Genomic DNA, 14,156 nt, shown 5'->3' with positions numbered 1-14,156 from the left:
CCATCATTCAAAACTCCATGTCCCTTTTTATACCATCTATCTTAACATTCATCATGGCTTCCAATTCATTTTTTATTACTTTTTGCGAGAGTGAAATTTGTTGCACTTGGTCTTGTAATTTTGATATATCATGTTGCATTTCTTCCTCTTCTTCATGCATCATAGTAGAGATTTCTGGTTGCTTACTAGGTGTGTCCATTTTTTTGTTTTGAGGTGTTATGGAATCGAAAAACGATATCTATGCTTCACTATGCCCTTTGAATCACTTCAAACTGATTTTTCAAATAAAAGTTATGCAAAATTTAAAAAACAAATACACACATTTTTCTTACTTTTAGGAGCTTGATCTTGAAACTGTTGTATCCCTGCAATTTCGACCTCCCAAGGTCTGAAATTCGGTCTTGTGGTAGAAATTTAAGTCTTCTTTCCAACACCACACCAATATTGGATTCTTCAATATAAGGTTATGTCTAATCTCCCATGATGACCTAATTAGGCATTGGTTTAGTGGAACGAACTTGTATGAGATGCCACATGTCGTTTCAACCTTCAAACCTAAAATTGATACATGAAAAATTATTTGGACCATATCTTAGAACATATATTGAACCAATATCTGAAATTTCTACACGAAGTTCACCAAAATTTTAGCTCCATGTGGTTGAAATTTCAACTTTTAAATTGTCATAGAAAAAATGTTATAGTGAAAATTCCAAGACGACATGTTTGAAGCAACAAAACCTTGAATCCAAAGCTCTGACACCAAATGTTATGCAACCATATCACAAAACAAAAGAAAAGATAGATCAAAGACTTGAAAATTATTGTCTTCGAGGGAGAAACTTTCTTTACATCACATAAATGAACAATTCTTTGATGATACAAACGGCAATACCTCGTTGGTATATATAAGAGTCTAAGGGGTCACAATATAATCAGAGTATGCATAACAACAATAATGTAAGGGCACAACAATAATAACAGTGGGCTTCTATGGGGCATAATAATAACAATATGGGGGTACATGGGCACAACAATAACAATAGGGGGCTACACTAATAATAACAACAAGGGGGTTACATTAACACTAACAATAAAATGGCTACACTAGTATTATAGGGATCTAACACATTAACAATAAATATTACAATTCATACATTTAATCAAAAGGTAATGATATTAAAAAGACATATATTCAAAAAAATATCATTAAAAAAAATTAAGGGACCACAAGAGCTTTAGGTTAAATTAGTAGAGTTATAAAGGTAAGTGATAAGTTTTTTGATTTATTATAATTTGAAAAAACCATTGATATTAAAAAAGGAAAAGATTGGATAATTAAAACAAAAGGAAAAAAATTAATTATAAAAACAATAAAAACTAAAAGGATTAATTTTAAGACTAAGGTAATTAAAAATAGTCCTAAGTTTATTCTGAAAGCAAAATGGATTACAATTCACAAATGAAGGAAATCTGAGTCCCACTCATAAGTCAACATTTTAGACTAATTGTCTATTTTGTGAAATGAAATTTGAGCATTGGTCGTTTTTTTAAAAATTCCAAAACATATTGTAAAACATACAGAAATATATTTATTATGAAAAAATACCACGGTAATGAGCAGATACAACTGGAAAGATTAGAGAAAGAATTTGCAGAACTTGAACAAAAAAACAAGGTAGTGGGAAAAAATAAAATAAATATCTTGAGGATTTGTTTTACAAAAAATCAACAGAAAAGGACAAGGAATTTTTTCATCTAAGAGACCATATTCAAAAATTACTTGCGAAGGTACAGAAGGTACAATATTCCAAGGTTACGAAGCAACAATTAGAACAAGAAATTGAAGGTCCCAAGAAGAGATTCAACGAGAATATATCGAAAAAAAAAAAAAATAAATAAAATAAAATAAAATAAAATAAATAAATAAATAAATAAATAAATAAAATAAAATAAATTGCACTTAAAAGACCTTAATCAAAGATTATTATAATAAATTAAAGTTTCAAAAGATGAAAAGCTTGAACGCCAAAATAAAGTTGAATCAGAAGCTGAAGAATTTTACATCTCGTAAATCATAATCAAAATATACTCAGTTAAATTGAGATACTTAAAAATGATAAACAATCATTGGAGAACAAATTAGAAGAACTTATCCCAAAAGAAGCATCAAAGTCTTCAGACATAATAGTCCAAGTTGAAGAAAAGGGAACAAACACTGATTTAGAAAATATCACGATTCAAAATGATTCCAATCTAGTTACAGTGAAGTCTTACTTAGAGGTTACAGTTTAAACAACAAAAATTTCAAGTGAAGATCCAAAGATTAACCAAGCAAGTTTCGTATAAGAAGAAAATCAGATACCTCAAGTAAATTAAGAGATCAACACAAACATATTAGGGGGGAATCAGATAAGAAGAACTCCTTATCAACACCCAACTCATAAAAGCATGTACCTTAACCTGTATACATATCCATTAGACCAGAAACAACTGACTCGCGTTCCCAAGAAGATCGATTCACTATCATCTAGTCTTATGATAATAATTCATCCCAAGTTTCCAGTAATCACAAGATCACACAAAATATTTATTTGGGATGGTTAGATCATTTCACAGTACAAAAATTATGTACCAGACTTAGAAATTCATATCGTATTGTATCATTGAAAATGTTAGTTTTGAGAATTGAGAAACACGAGAATAAATTACAAGACAGAAAAATATATCAAGCATTGCCATCAGTGACCTTTGAGGACAAAGCTTTTCTAAAGGGGAATACAATATAATGAATATAAATAATTAATAGTTAATAATGATTAGTAGACTGAAGAGGCATGTCTCTAATGACATGGCTATTGGTGACGGGGCACCTTGCCTAGTATATAGGTAGGGCCCTCACTTGTAACATATATCATATCTCTTGTACATTCAAACATTTCTTATAAAATACATTGCTTGTCCTATAATGGATACTTACATATTCCATATATTTTGAATATTTTGTTGCATATACTTACATATTCAAGATATTTTGAATGTTCTTGTGTATACAAACCTTGTTTGTTAGAAAGGGCCTTACAACTAAGGTCTTTATGTGCTAATATAGATAAATAATTTTCCAAATATTTTGTATCTTTGGTGCATGAGCACCTTTGGTTTGGTATTTAGTCTCCTAGTTCATAGTCAACATCTTGATTTAGATTTAAATAGGAACACAACAAATTACAAATATAACCATAAATACAAAAATGTTGTAGAAATAACACTTCATTTCATTAATATCAAATACTGAAATATGCTTACAAACAGAATGGAAATAAGACTAGCTCGGGCGATTGTAGCTTATCTCTTAGAAGAGATGTGGCGGCTACATGCCTCTGAACTGCGTTACAATGAGGCTCAAGGGCCTTTTTATTATTGAACAATAAGAGAAAACCCTAAACAACCAAAACCCTAATTCGAGGAGATGTAACACCAAGAGTTTATGGGCCTCATTGGGGTGAGTTGGACAGTGAACCTCCCGGGGTCGCAACTTGGTCATATTATCTTCGTTTGACGCGCATGATAACCTGTTGGAAAGATCTCTCTGAGGACTAAAATGTAAAAAAAAGATTTTAGATGTCCAATCGTTGGCTGTAGATTGCCAAAAAAAACGTTGTTTAGGGCCTCAAAATGGCTCCAGAAGTTTAGGACCCGAAAAAATGCTAAAAATAGTAAACTATGCTACAATTAAGAAAACTAAAAAACTGAAAGAAACAATGGTGGGGGTCTAAGTGGAATTGGCGGGTGGCCACCAATATCCACCTGGATCATTCCTCCCCCCTTAGGAAGCAATGGTCCCCATTGCATTGTGTTCCTCCATGAGATGAGGGAACTTCTGCTGAACTTGGTCCCTGGTGAGCCACTTGCCCTGGTGAAGGAGTTGGCCTGCTTTGACAAATCAATACAGTGGGATCTTCTATTGGTGAGTGTTCTTGATCTGCGTGTCCATGATCTGATCAGTTGTGGCTTACTCCATGCAATATGGATTAACTCTATAGGTGTGAGTTGTTCTCCAATGTCTGATGTGTCCAACAATGGTGGGAAGTATGGTCGAAGACGATCCACATTGAACACTAGGTGTAGGCCAAGGAATGGGGGAATGCTAAGCTCAAATGCATTGTCGCCCGTAGCCTTGGTAATGGTGTAAGGACCATATCAGAGTGATCCAAGTTTACGATAGGCTCTGGTAAGGCATTCCTTTTGCAAATGCAACCAGACTTTGTTGCCCACTCGAAACTTATGTGGCACCCAATGTTGATCATGTCGTTGCTTGTACTTGGAATTTTATTTCTCCAGAATGTCATGGACTTGCTGGCGGATATGTTGGATGTGCTCAATGAAGATGTTTGCCTTATCGACTTCCGACTGGACATGAGCCGAATCTGCCTAAGTAGCTGCAAATGGTATGGCCACATCAATGGGACATAGTGGCTAGAATCCCAAGGCCACCTGAAAAGGACTGTGGTGAGTTGAGATGTGGAGAGCCCGATTATAGCTGTGATGGACATAGGGAAGGCTCTCATCCCATGTGCGTGGATGCTTTGAGTTGTACATGAGCATAATGTGTACGATCATCCTGTTGACGACCTCTATCTAGCCATCAGTTTGGGGATGAAAAGTTGTGGACTTAGTGAGCTTGGTGTCCAGCATCGACCAGAGAATGGACCAAAATGTACTAAGGAACCTGCTATCTCGATCTGAGATGATAGACTGTGGGATCCCAAAGTGTACCCACACTCATTCTAAGAAGAGTTTAGCGGTGGCTTCTATTGTGATATTCTTCTTGCAGGCCGCCAGAATGGCCATCTTCGAGAATCTATCGATGACCACAAAAATACAGTCATTGCCATGCTTAGTAGAAGGAAGGATCGACATGTAATCCATGGAGATGGATTCCCAAGGTCGACTAGGGGTAGGCAGCGGAGTATAGAGGCCTTGCTTCTTGATGGTCAGTTTGGTAATGGCGCAGGCAGTGCAAGATCTGATGTACTTCCCGACATCTTGTCCAAGATTCGACCAGTAGAAATACTTCTGCAGTACTGCCATTGTTTTCTCGACCCCGAAATGCCCAACAGCCCGATTGTAGTGCGCTTCCCAAATCATCTTGGCTCGCTCGCTTGAAGGAACACAAAGGTGTCCCAAGTGGCATCATAGGGCATCCTCGAGGTGAAAGTCTGGAACTTGTTGAACCTCCAAGAGCATCTGGTATGTGTGGCCGAACTCTGGGTTGCTTTTATAGAGAAGTGGCCAATCAGAAGTCTCGTTCCCACAAGAGTTGAGAACGTTGGTTAACACCATGATCAGTGGTTGGCTGAGGCAGTCTGCAACATTATTGGTGCTACCCTTCTTATACTTGATATTCAAATGGAACTGTTATAGGTATGTGGACCACTTTTGATGGTGATCATTCTGCAACTCCCCTTGTGTCTGTATGAACTGCAGGGATCGGTGGTCTGTGTGGATGACCATTTCCTTCCCCAAAATGTAATGCTTCCATTGTCAGCAAGCTTGCACAATGGAATACATCTCTTTGTCATAAGTGGGATACTTCTGGACTGTATCTGAAAGTGTCTCACTGTGATATGCCACTAGATGCCCCTGTTGAGTAAGGACTGCCCCAATAACATAGTTAGAGGCATTTGTCTCGATCTCAAATGATTGTTGCAAGTCTAGTAGAGTGAGCACTGGTGCAGAGCAGAGGCGATGCTTCAACTCTATGAAAGCCTTCTGTTGAGATTCAAACCAAAAGAATTTTGCTTTCACTCCTCCCTTGGTGACTTGACTCAAGGGCCAAGTGATATGAGAGAATCCCAACACGAACATGTGGTAGAAATTGGCAACACCCAGAAAGCTATGTGTAGAAATTTTGAATAATATGACACTTATTCACAGAGATTATCCCGATTATACACTATAGCGGAATACATGCACAATACATAACCTCCTCTACGTTGATCATCAATTTAGCAACATTAAAAACAATGAAACATCAATCGCATGCGCACATTAACACAGTATGTAACCCGGGGAAGCATACAGCTGAAAACCCCACACTATCTGTATATTATAATGATAGAGAACATGTAACAGTACATAGTACAATACTCCTCACAAGTACTCATTACTATCTCCACCTCTAGCTCAGATCTAAAGCCTCAAATCTCCTCCATTGTTTGCCTGCCTCCACTACACAATCCTGCAAGAGAATCAACCACTATGTGAATTTGAATTCCCTTGGTTATACTACGCAAGCCTCATGGGCAATCTCCATCCATGCATGTGCAAATCTCATGCACAACTATAGTCACAACTGGTAGCAATCTCAACCTCTAACACCTGTCTCCACTGAACTGTACATGCACTGAGTTAACTGATGTATTCTTTAGTTGCTTTATGAGTTAATAATTAGTGAATTAATTAATAATTAATTCACACGTGTATTCTTTAGTTAGACTAAAATACAACTAGTTCAACCAAGTCAAACTGAACACAACTCCATCAACTCCACAATCAACTCCACCAAACTCAACCACATGAGTTCTAACTGAAGTCCTGCATGCAATAGCTCAACTGACCCACAAAAAAAGCGTATTTCCTTCTGACAGCTGCATGTGCCACATCTGTAGCTCAAACTGAAGTGCTCCAAGACGATAAGATAATGTTTATAGTCCAAATATTATTATGAGCTAATAATATTCGACTGTTCTATTTTTAGCCTGGCAGTCTAAAAATAGAAACCGCCCATATGTCTAAAAATAGAAGTCCATCTATTTTTACCAACATGACCAATCATCCACAAATAGCATCCTGCAACTCATAGACCATGATCCATATGTCTAAAAATAGACATAGTCTAAAAATAGACTTTGCGCCAAAAATAGCCTGCGGGCCCACTTAGTGAAGGCGACTTCTTTCCACTAAGCTCCATCATCTTGTTGCATTCTCAACACTATGAAGCTCTGTCAGAGTGGTTGGGGATGGAAAATCCCGAATGACTTGGATCTTGGTTGGATCCACAAGCACCCCTCGTTGATCAATAATGTATCCTAGGTACTGAACCTGGGTCATGCGAAAAGTGAATTTCTCCAAATTGGCACACAACTTGTGTTGCCGCGGTGTTTGGAGAACCTGTTGGATGTGGTGGAGGTGCTCTTCCCAAGTCTGGCTAAAGATCAGGGTATCATCCAAGTATACGACTACAAATGAGTTGGTGAATGGCCACAAGATGTCATACATCATCATCATGAAGGTTGCAGGAGCACGCGTCAACCCAAAATGCATAACCAACAATTCGAAAAGGCCCTCCTTGGCTTTGAAGGTAGTCTTCCACGCATCAGAGGGTTCGATTGGTACCTGGTGATAGCTGGACTTCAAGTCGATCTTGCTAAAATATTTTACCCCCTTCAATTGGTCCAAAAGGTCATCAATCTGCGAGAGCGGGTACCTATTCCAAACAGTGATCTTGTTCAGCACCCGGTAGTCAATACAGAGTCTCTAAGTCCCATCCTTATTCTGTACCAACACGATCGGGCTCCCATAGGGCGATGAACTTGGATGGATGTGACCTTTCTGCAACAACTCCTGAATCTGCCTCTTGATTTCGTCGTTTTCCAGAACGAAGCGCCAATAGATTGGTCCATTGGGCAGCGGCGCACCTGGGGTCAGATCGATGGAGTGCTTGACTTGATAGTGCAGAGGCACCCCTATGGGGGAGGTGAAGATGTCCTCGTACTCCTCCACGACCTTGTCCATCTGTTGTTGCCGTGCGGAGGGACTCTCTATGGAGGTCGTGGCCACCGTCTTCTTCTTTCCCTGAGGGCATATCATCAAGAAAACAATTTCCCAATTTTGGAAATGAGCTTACTGCATTGTTTTGCAGTAACTAAACAGATGGCGGTAGCCGGTGCTACCTCCATTATCCTGTACAACTTATTTCCCAAAGTAACAATAACAGCACGAGGCCTTGACTCATACACATCATGTTGCTTCCATAAGTATGTTTGGCCTAATAATACATCACAAACATCAATGGGAGCAACGTCACATAATACCTCACCCGTGAAGGGCTTGATGTTGTATGGAAGGCGACACTGCCGGCTCATGCGAAGATCCTATCCTTGGTGAAGCCACCCGATGGTGTATGGTTTTGGATGTGATGTGGTCGGTAAGCTCAACCACTTCACGACCTCTGCTGAAATGAGGTTCTTTTGGCTCCCGCTGTCAACAATGAACTGTAGCGAGGAACCCTTTACCCATATCTGGGAGTGGAAGAGGTGCTCCTCCTCCTCTGGATCTTTGGGTTCCTCCTTCTGGATCTTCGTGGTGGTAATGGCGGCGTTGGGCTCTACATCGATAATCTACTTCCCTTTATCATTCCCCTTGTCGGATTCTGACTCAGAGTCGTAACATGCATCTAATTCCGAAGCCTTTAGCTTAGCCACCAGTCACTGCTTGGCCCGACACTCACTTGTGTTGTGAGTGGATCTCTTATGGAACTCACACCACTTTCCCATGTCCTTCTTCGGCTTCGCGACGTTGTTTTTTTCTTGCGGCTTTGGCAGGTTGTCTTGGGCTGCCCCGCCTTGGATTTGTCCTTTGTTATGTGGTTTGGGGGCACCTTTCCCTTGCTTCGGATTCATAGATCCAAAGTCTCGCTTCTTCTGTTTAAACTTTTGCTCGATCTTGACCGCATATCGGTATGTCGTGCCGAGCGAGGAGATGTCTAGGAATTCCATCTCATCCTGGATGTACCTGTGCAAGTAGCTGAGGTACTTGAGAACCAAATGCTTCTCAGAATCCTTGATACCCAACTTCGTGCGAAGGGTATGAAAAACATTGGTAAACTTCGGCACATCTTGGTCCCTTCCCTGTCGCAGCGTTGTCCACTTTATGTATTTAGCCTCATAGCTCCTGATAGGGTAGTACTTCTCCTTAATGGCATCTCGAAACGAGTTCCAAGTGGGTGTGGCTAAAAAAAGTGAGTTTGTACTTTCATCCTTATGCCCATAGTAGGTTTCCTACCAGTCCTTGACATGGGGGGATGCTTTGAGAAGTGCAAAGGTGATATTTTCCCAGCTGGAAAAATCATGAACGGAAAAATATCCTACTAGTAGATTTAACCATTTATCTACAATGTTTGCATCTATCTGACCCTCAAATATGGGAATGTCAAAGTTAACTTGTACCTTAAAGGGTGTGGTGCTTCCAGAGTAGCTGCAGGAAGTAGATGCGTCGCCCGTGGGTAGCCGCTAAAGGATTTGGGCAAAGTTGTCCATCATTGCATTCCTTTGTTGCTCAAGGGCTTCCTCGAGAAAGATTTTGATAGGATCTCCTGCCCCTCGTCTTTCTTTTCATTTGCCATGGGAGGCCGTCGGGATTTGCGTGGCCGGTCTTGCAAATGTTCGACTAGTTCAAGCCCCAACTCCTTATATCCCAACCTCGTTGGGGACATGCAAAGAAAAACAAAGAAAGAGCAGACTGCTCTGATACCACTAATCAAGATTTAAACAGGAATGCAACAAATTACAGATATAACCATAAATACAAAGATGCAATAGAAATAAATTCATCATTAATATCAAAAACTGAAATATGCTTACAAAAAGAATGGAAATAAGACTAGCTCGGTAGCTTATCTTTGAGAAGAGATGTAGCGGCTACATGCCTCCGAGCTGCGTTACAATGAAGCTCAAGGGATTTTTTATTATTGAACAATAAGAGTAAACCCTAAACAACCAAAACCCTAACCCGAGGAGATGTAACACCAAGAGTTTATGGGCCCCGTTGGGGTGAGTTGGACAACCAACTTCCCAGGGTCGCGACTTGGTCATATTATCTCTGTTTGACATGCATGATAACCCGTTGGAAAGATCTCTCTGAGGACTACGACAAAAAAGACGATTTTAAATATAGAATCTTTGGTGGGGGTATATTGCCAAAAAAAACGTCGTTTAAGGCCTCAAAATGGCTCCGGAAGTTTAGGACCCGAAAAGCTACTAAAAATAGTAAACTGTGCTACAATCAAGGAAAGTGAAAAACTGAAAGAAACAATGGTGGGGGTCCAAGTGGAATTGGTGGGTGGCCACCAATATCCACCTGGATCACATCTAGATCATGAATAACTCCTATTTCTCCCCAAATTTTCTCTTCAATGGACCCAATTTCCTCCATATGTGTTGGGGATTTGTTCCCTTTACATTAAGTTGATCGTTGTGCCTGTGATCTTATGCAATGTCAATGGAACCAACACAAGCACCCCCAACACTAACCAAGCTAAAATGACCTATCTGAGAGACACGTTCTCGAGACATTGTAGAATACCAATAACTAGAGGCCTGATGAGACATAAAAAAGCATTGACAAATTGAAGGCATAGTATACTTGTTTTACATTTTGGATTTTTTCGTTGGAATTCAATGATGCAACTTTTGGCAAGATTGTGATTTTTTGTTGTTTAAAATGCGTTTTTGAGTGCATAAATGGATTCAACACCTTGAAAATCCATAAGGCACTTAGGTTATGTAGGAAAATTCCACAAATTCCAACAATTCGTGATGCCAACAAATTCCTGTTGAATTTCGAGCAAAAAAAAATCGGTAAAAAGACAAAATGTAAAAGAATTAGACTACAACAAAATTAAATGCCCATCCATAATTCTCCTCTTCACCATCACATGAAGGCTAGGAGTGGGACCAAAATTACTATATTGTAAAATCATTGACACATTTGATGGTCATCACTGCAGAAAGGAATTAGACATGTATTGGGTTCGTTGACATCAATGATGGTTGTGTGTTGTTTCCTTTAACACTGCCTTGAGTTAATCCATTTCCAAGTAAGGTGTGTGAATCGTAAGTTGGCTCATAATGACACATGCATTGCCCAACTGCCACATGATGCTCTTATTGGTAGTATTGGGCTGTTTACGTTGGGTTACTCTTTCTCACTCACCCCACTTGGAAATCACAATTATTAATCACAAAGTCTAACTAATTTCTTGGATGCTTTTTCTAGTCAATTTTGCCCAAAATCTGGTTGAGAATTTTAAGAATCATAAGTTTAACTTGTTTAATTTGCAAAGTTCGAGTGCCTTAGAGTTTTTTAGAGCGTTGAATCGAGTTTTTTAGAGTTCTAAATCCATATATACATTCAAAAGTGCATTTAAAAAAAGAAGAAGAAATCATGATCTTGCTCAAAATTGTATTGCCAAATTATGGCCAAAAGAACCATTTCGTCTATTAGTTAGAATACACCATTACTACCAAGTTAGTCAACATATTCCTAGAGAATTTTTGCCTCTTCTCCTTGATTACATTGTGCAATTTTTAAACCTGGTCATCAAGGTATAAATTTGACATACACTTTTACTCATCAAGTAAATTTTTTATGACATGTTTATTTTTCACACTGCCCTTCATATAACATTTTATATATATTTAAGCCTATCATTTATATATATATATATATATATAATTTTATTTTATTTTATTTTTTTATTATCTTATCAATTATAGGTAGACCATAAAATAAAATAAAATCAAGTAAAATCATAGATATGCACATTAAATAAGAAACACATTGAATCATGTTCGTTACTCTAAAACTAGTTATTGATTTAGGAAAATTATGTATTTTGCAAGTCATGTTGAATTATTCTACAAAAGTTCTCAATTAGCATGTTCGAACCCATTATTTGTAATGTATTTTGAAGATGAGCAATTGATCTCAACTTTCAACACGATGACTTGGACTGAATATGAACCTTATAAATAATAATAAAACAAATTTGAACCCAATTTTACTTTTAAATAGGGATTTGGGAGACTTTTAATAAAACAATAATAATATATAAGGTATGAGTTTTGAAAAAGTTAATGATTGGTTGACAAGGACAAATCTTTCCAGCATGCATCCAAGATTTGAAATGTCTAATCTGAGGAAAAAATGGATCCCCGCTCTGCAATGAAGGCCGTCGCAGCAAACCCTACACACAAGACGGAGATAGCTGGAGATGCACAGTCGAGGCAGACAGCGCAAAAGGCCGATTCAGAGCAGGCTGATACTTTTGAAGCCGAAGTGCCGAAGCAGTCATCGAACAACCCAGATGGAGCAGAGGCGATATTTGGCGCCGACACAGAGGACGGAACCGAGTTGGGTCGATTTATCCATGCACAGGGAAAGGGAACAGGTTCCATTTACAAAACCCATAGCCATTGCTGGAGGAAACCTGCACATCTTAGTTGCCTTACCTGTAGCTCACGAACTGGATACAACAGGGGAAATGCCACGGACGACAAATACGATCCAGGCCACGTCGCTCCTCTTTGCAAGACGATATACAGGTACCTACTCCATTACAAGCTACATAAGGAGCTCCCCTTAGCTGCTGAAGAGTTGAACCCGGCCCAACTTATTTATTGTGGAAAGAAGACTATTATGACTATTCCGGAGAGCGACAGGGGCTCTATGGCTAGGGATCTTGGAAACTTTGCCATTAAGGATAGCGATACAAACATTTACCCTCGGAGATTGGTGGACAACAGAAAGGAGTCTGCAAAAGAACCAGAACCTAAATCGATGGTAAGCCCTCTCATTTTTCAAGTTTTTATAAAAACCCCTAATGGGAGGACACATCTGGCCTGGGTACAGAGCACCAAATCAGTATTGCTATTGAAGAACAACATCTTCCAGAATACTGGATATCCTGCATAATCACAGGTTTTAATCTATGGAGGCAGAGTACTCCAAGACAACAAAACCCTTATGGAATACAAAATCCTACTCGAGTCTTCCATCACACTCAACCTGTGATTGAGAGGTGGTGTGGCAGACCATCACAAAATAAATCCCTCAGGCAGCGGCATAGGAGGCAACGCTGCAAAATTCCCAGAAACACAACAAAAGCAACAACGTGCAGGGTTATCATTCAAAGACATCCTAGAAGGAAACAAACCAGCTTCAACCACAACAAAACAAGCTGGCACAACACCAGCCCCATACATAGTAGAGCAGCTGAGTTACACCCCAGAAATAAACACGGACATACCAGAAACAGACGATGATTGTTCTACATTCGAAAAACAAGCTTTAATTTGCAGATTCAACTGCTACTGGCCCAAATCTATGGATCTTTTCCTTTGGGTTTTTAGAACCTGGACACCTACATGTGACATTCGTCTCTGTTCCAAAGGTTTCTTCATTGTAAAATTTCAGACAACAGAGGAAAGGGACATCATCATGAGGGAAGGACCATGGTTCATGGGATCCACGGGTCTCTTCATCACTCCATGGTTTCCAGAATTTGATCCAAATACAATGGTTGTATCTCGGATGTCGGTCTGGGTTCGTCTTCACAACCTACCTCTACACTTCTGGAGCCCTCAAGTCCTGTCTATTATAGGCAACACCATTGGGCGATTTATCAAAATGGACACAGACATAATGGAGGAAGGAATCTACACATTTGCATGCATATGTGTGGAAGTAGACCTCAGCAAAGGATTGCCAGACCAAATACAACTCAAGTACAAACATAAATACTGGACATAGATACTAGATTATGAAAATACTGCATTCAGATGCAGAATTTGTCGTCAAACAGGGCATCTTCAAAACACATGCCCAGAAGCCAAAAAGGATATGCGTAGGAAGAAGAAAGTAGGAAAACAGCCCAAGGGATGGCAATTCTCCCCACCAGAACCTGAAGATGTCCTAGTTAAGGAGGAAGATTCGGAACAAGAACCCCCCAGTCCCCAAGAGAACGATCAAATCCACAAGGAGCCAGAAACTGTGGATCATGTAACAACAGATTTGATGGACTCTTTGCCGGCAAAGTTACCAGACACATCGGATACCAGTGGTGCCAAAAGACAACATTCTTCAGACCACTCGGATTCTGACAAGGATACTCCTCATCCGGAGGAGGACACCCCACTCGTATTATTTTCTTCCTTACCGACTCAGGGGGAGTGGCGGAAGGTTGAAAAGAAAAAAGGGAGAAAAACATAATTTTCTCCCCATTGTACATTAATTTTCTTGTTATTTTCGGTCTGATTCTTACTTTGATCAACAGTTTTTGACCAGCTATGGGATATGCGCTTCAACATCTACAA

Source organism: Pinus tabuliformis, chromosome Q (genome assembly GCF_031772625.1).
Source record: "Pinus tabuliformis cultivar Carrire ecotype Pingquan chromosome Q, CPIR1, whole genome shotgun sequence".
In the NCBI taxonomy this organism is placed as follows: domain Eukaryota; kingdom Viridiplantae; phylum Streptophyta; class Pinopsida; order Pinales; family Pinaceae; genus Pinus; species Pinus tabuliformis.
Note: the sequence above shows the minus strand (reverse complement) of the source record.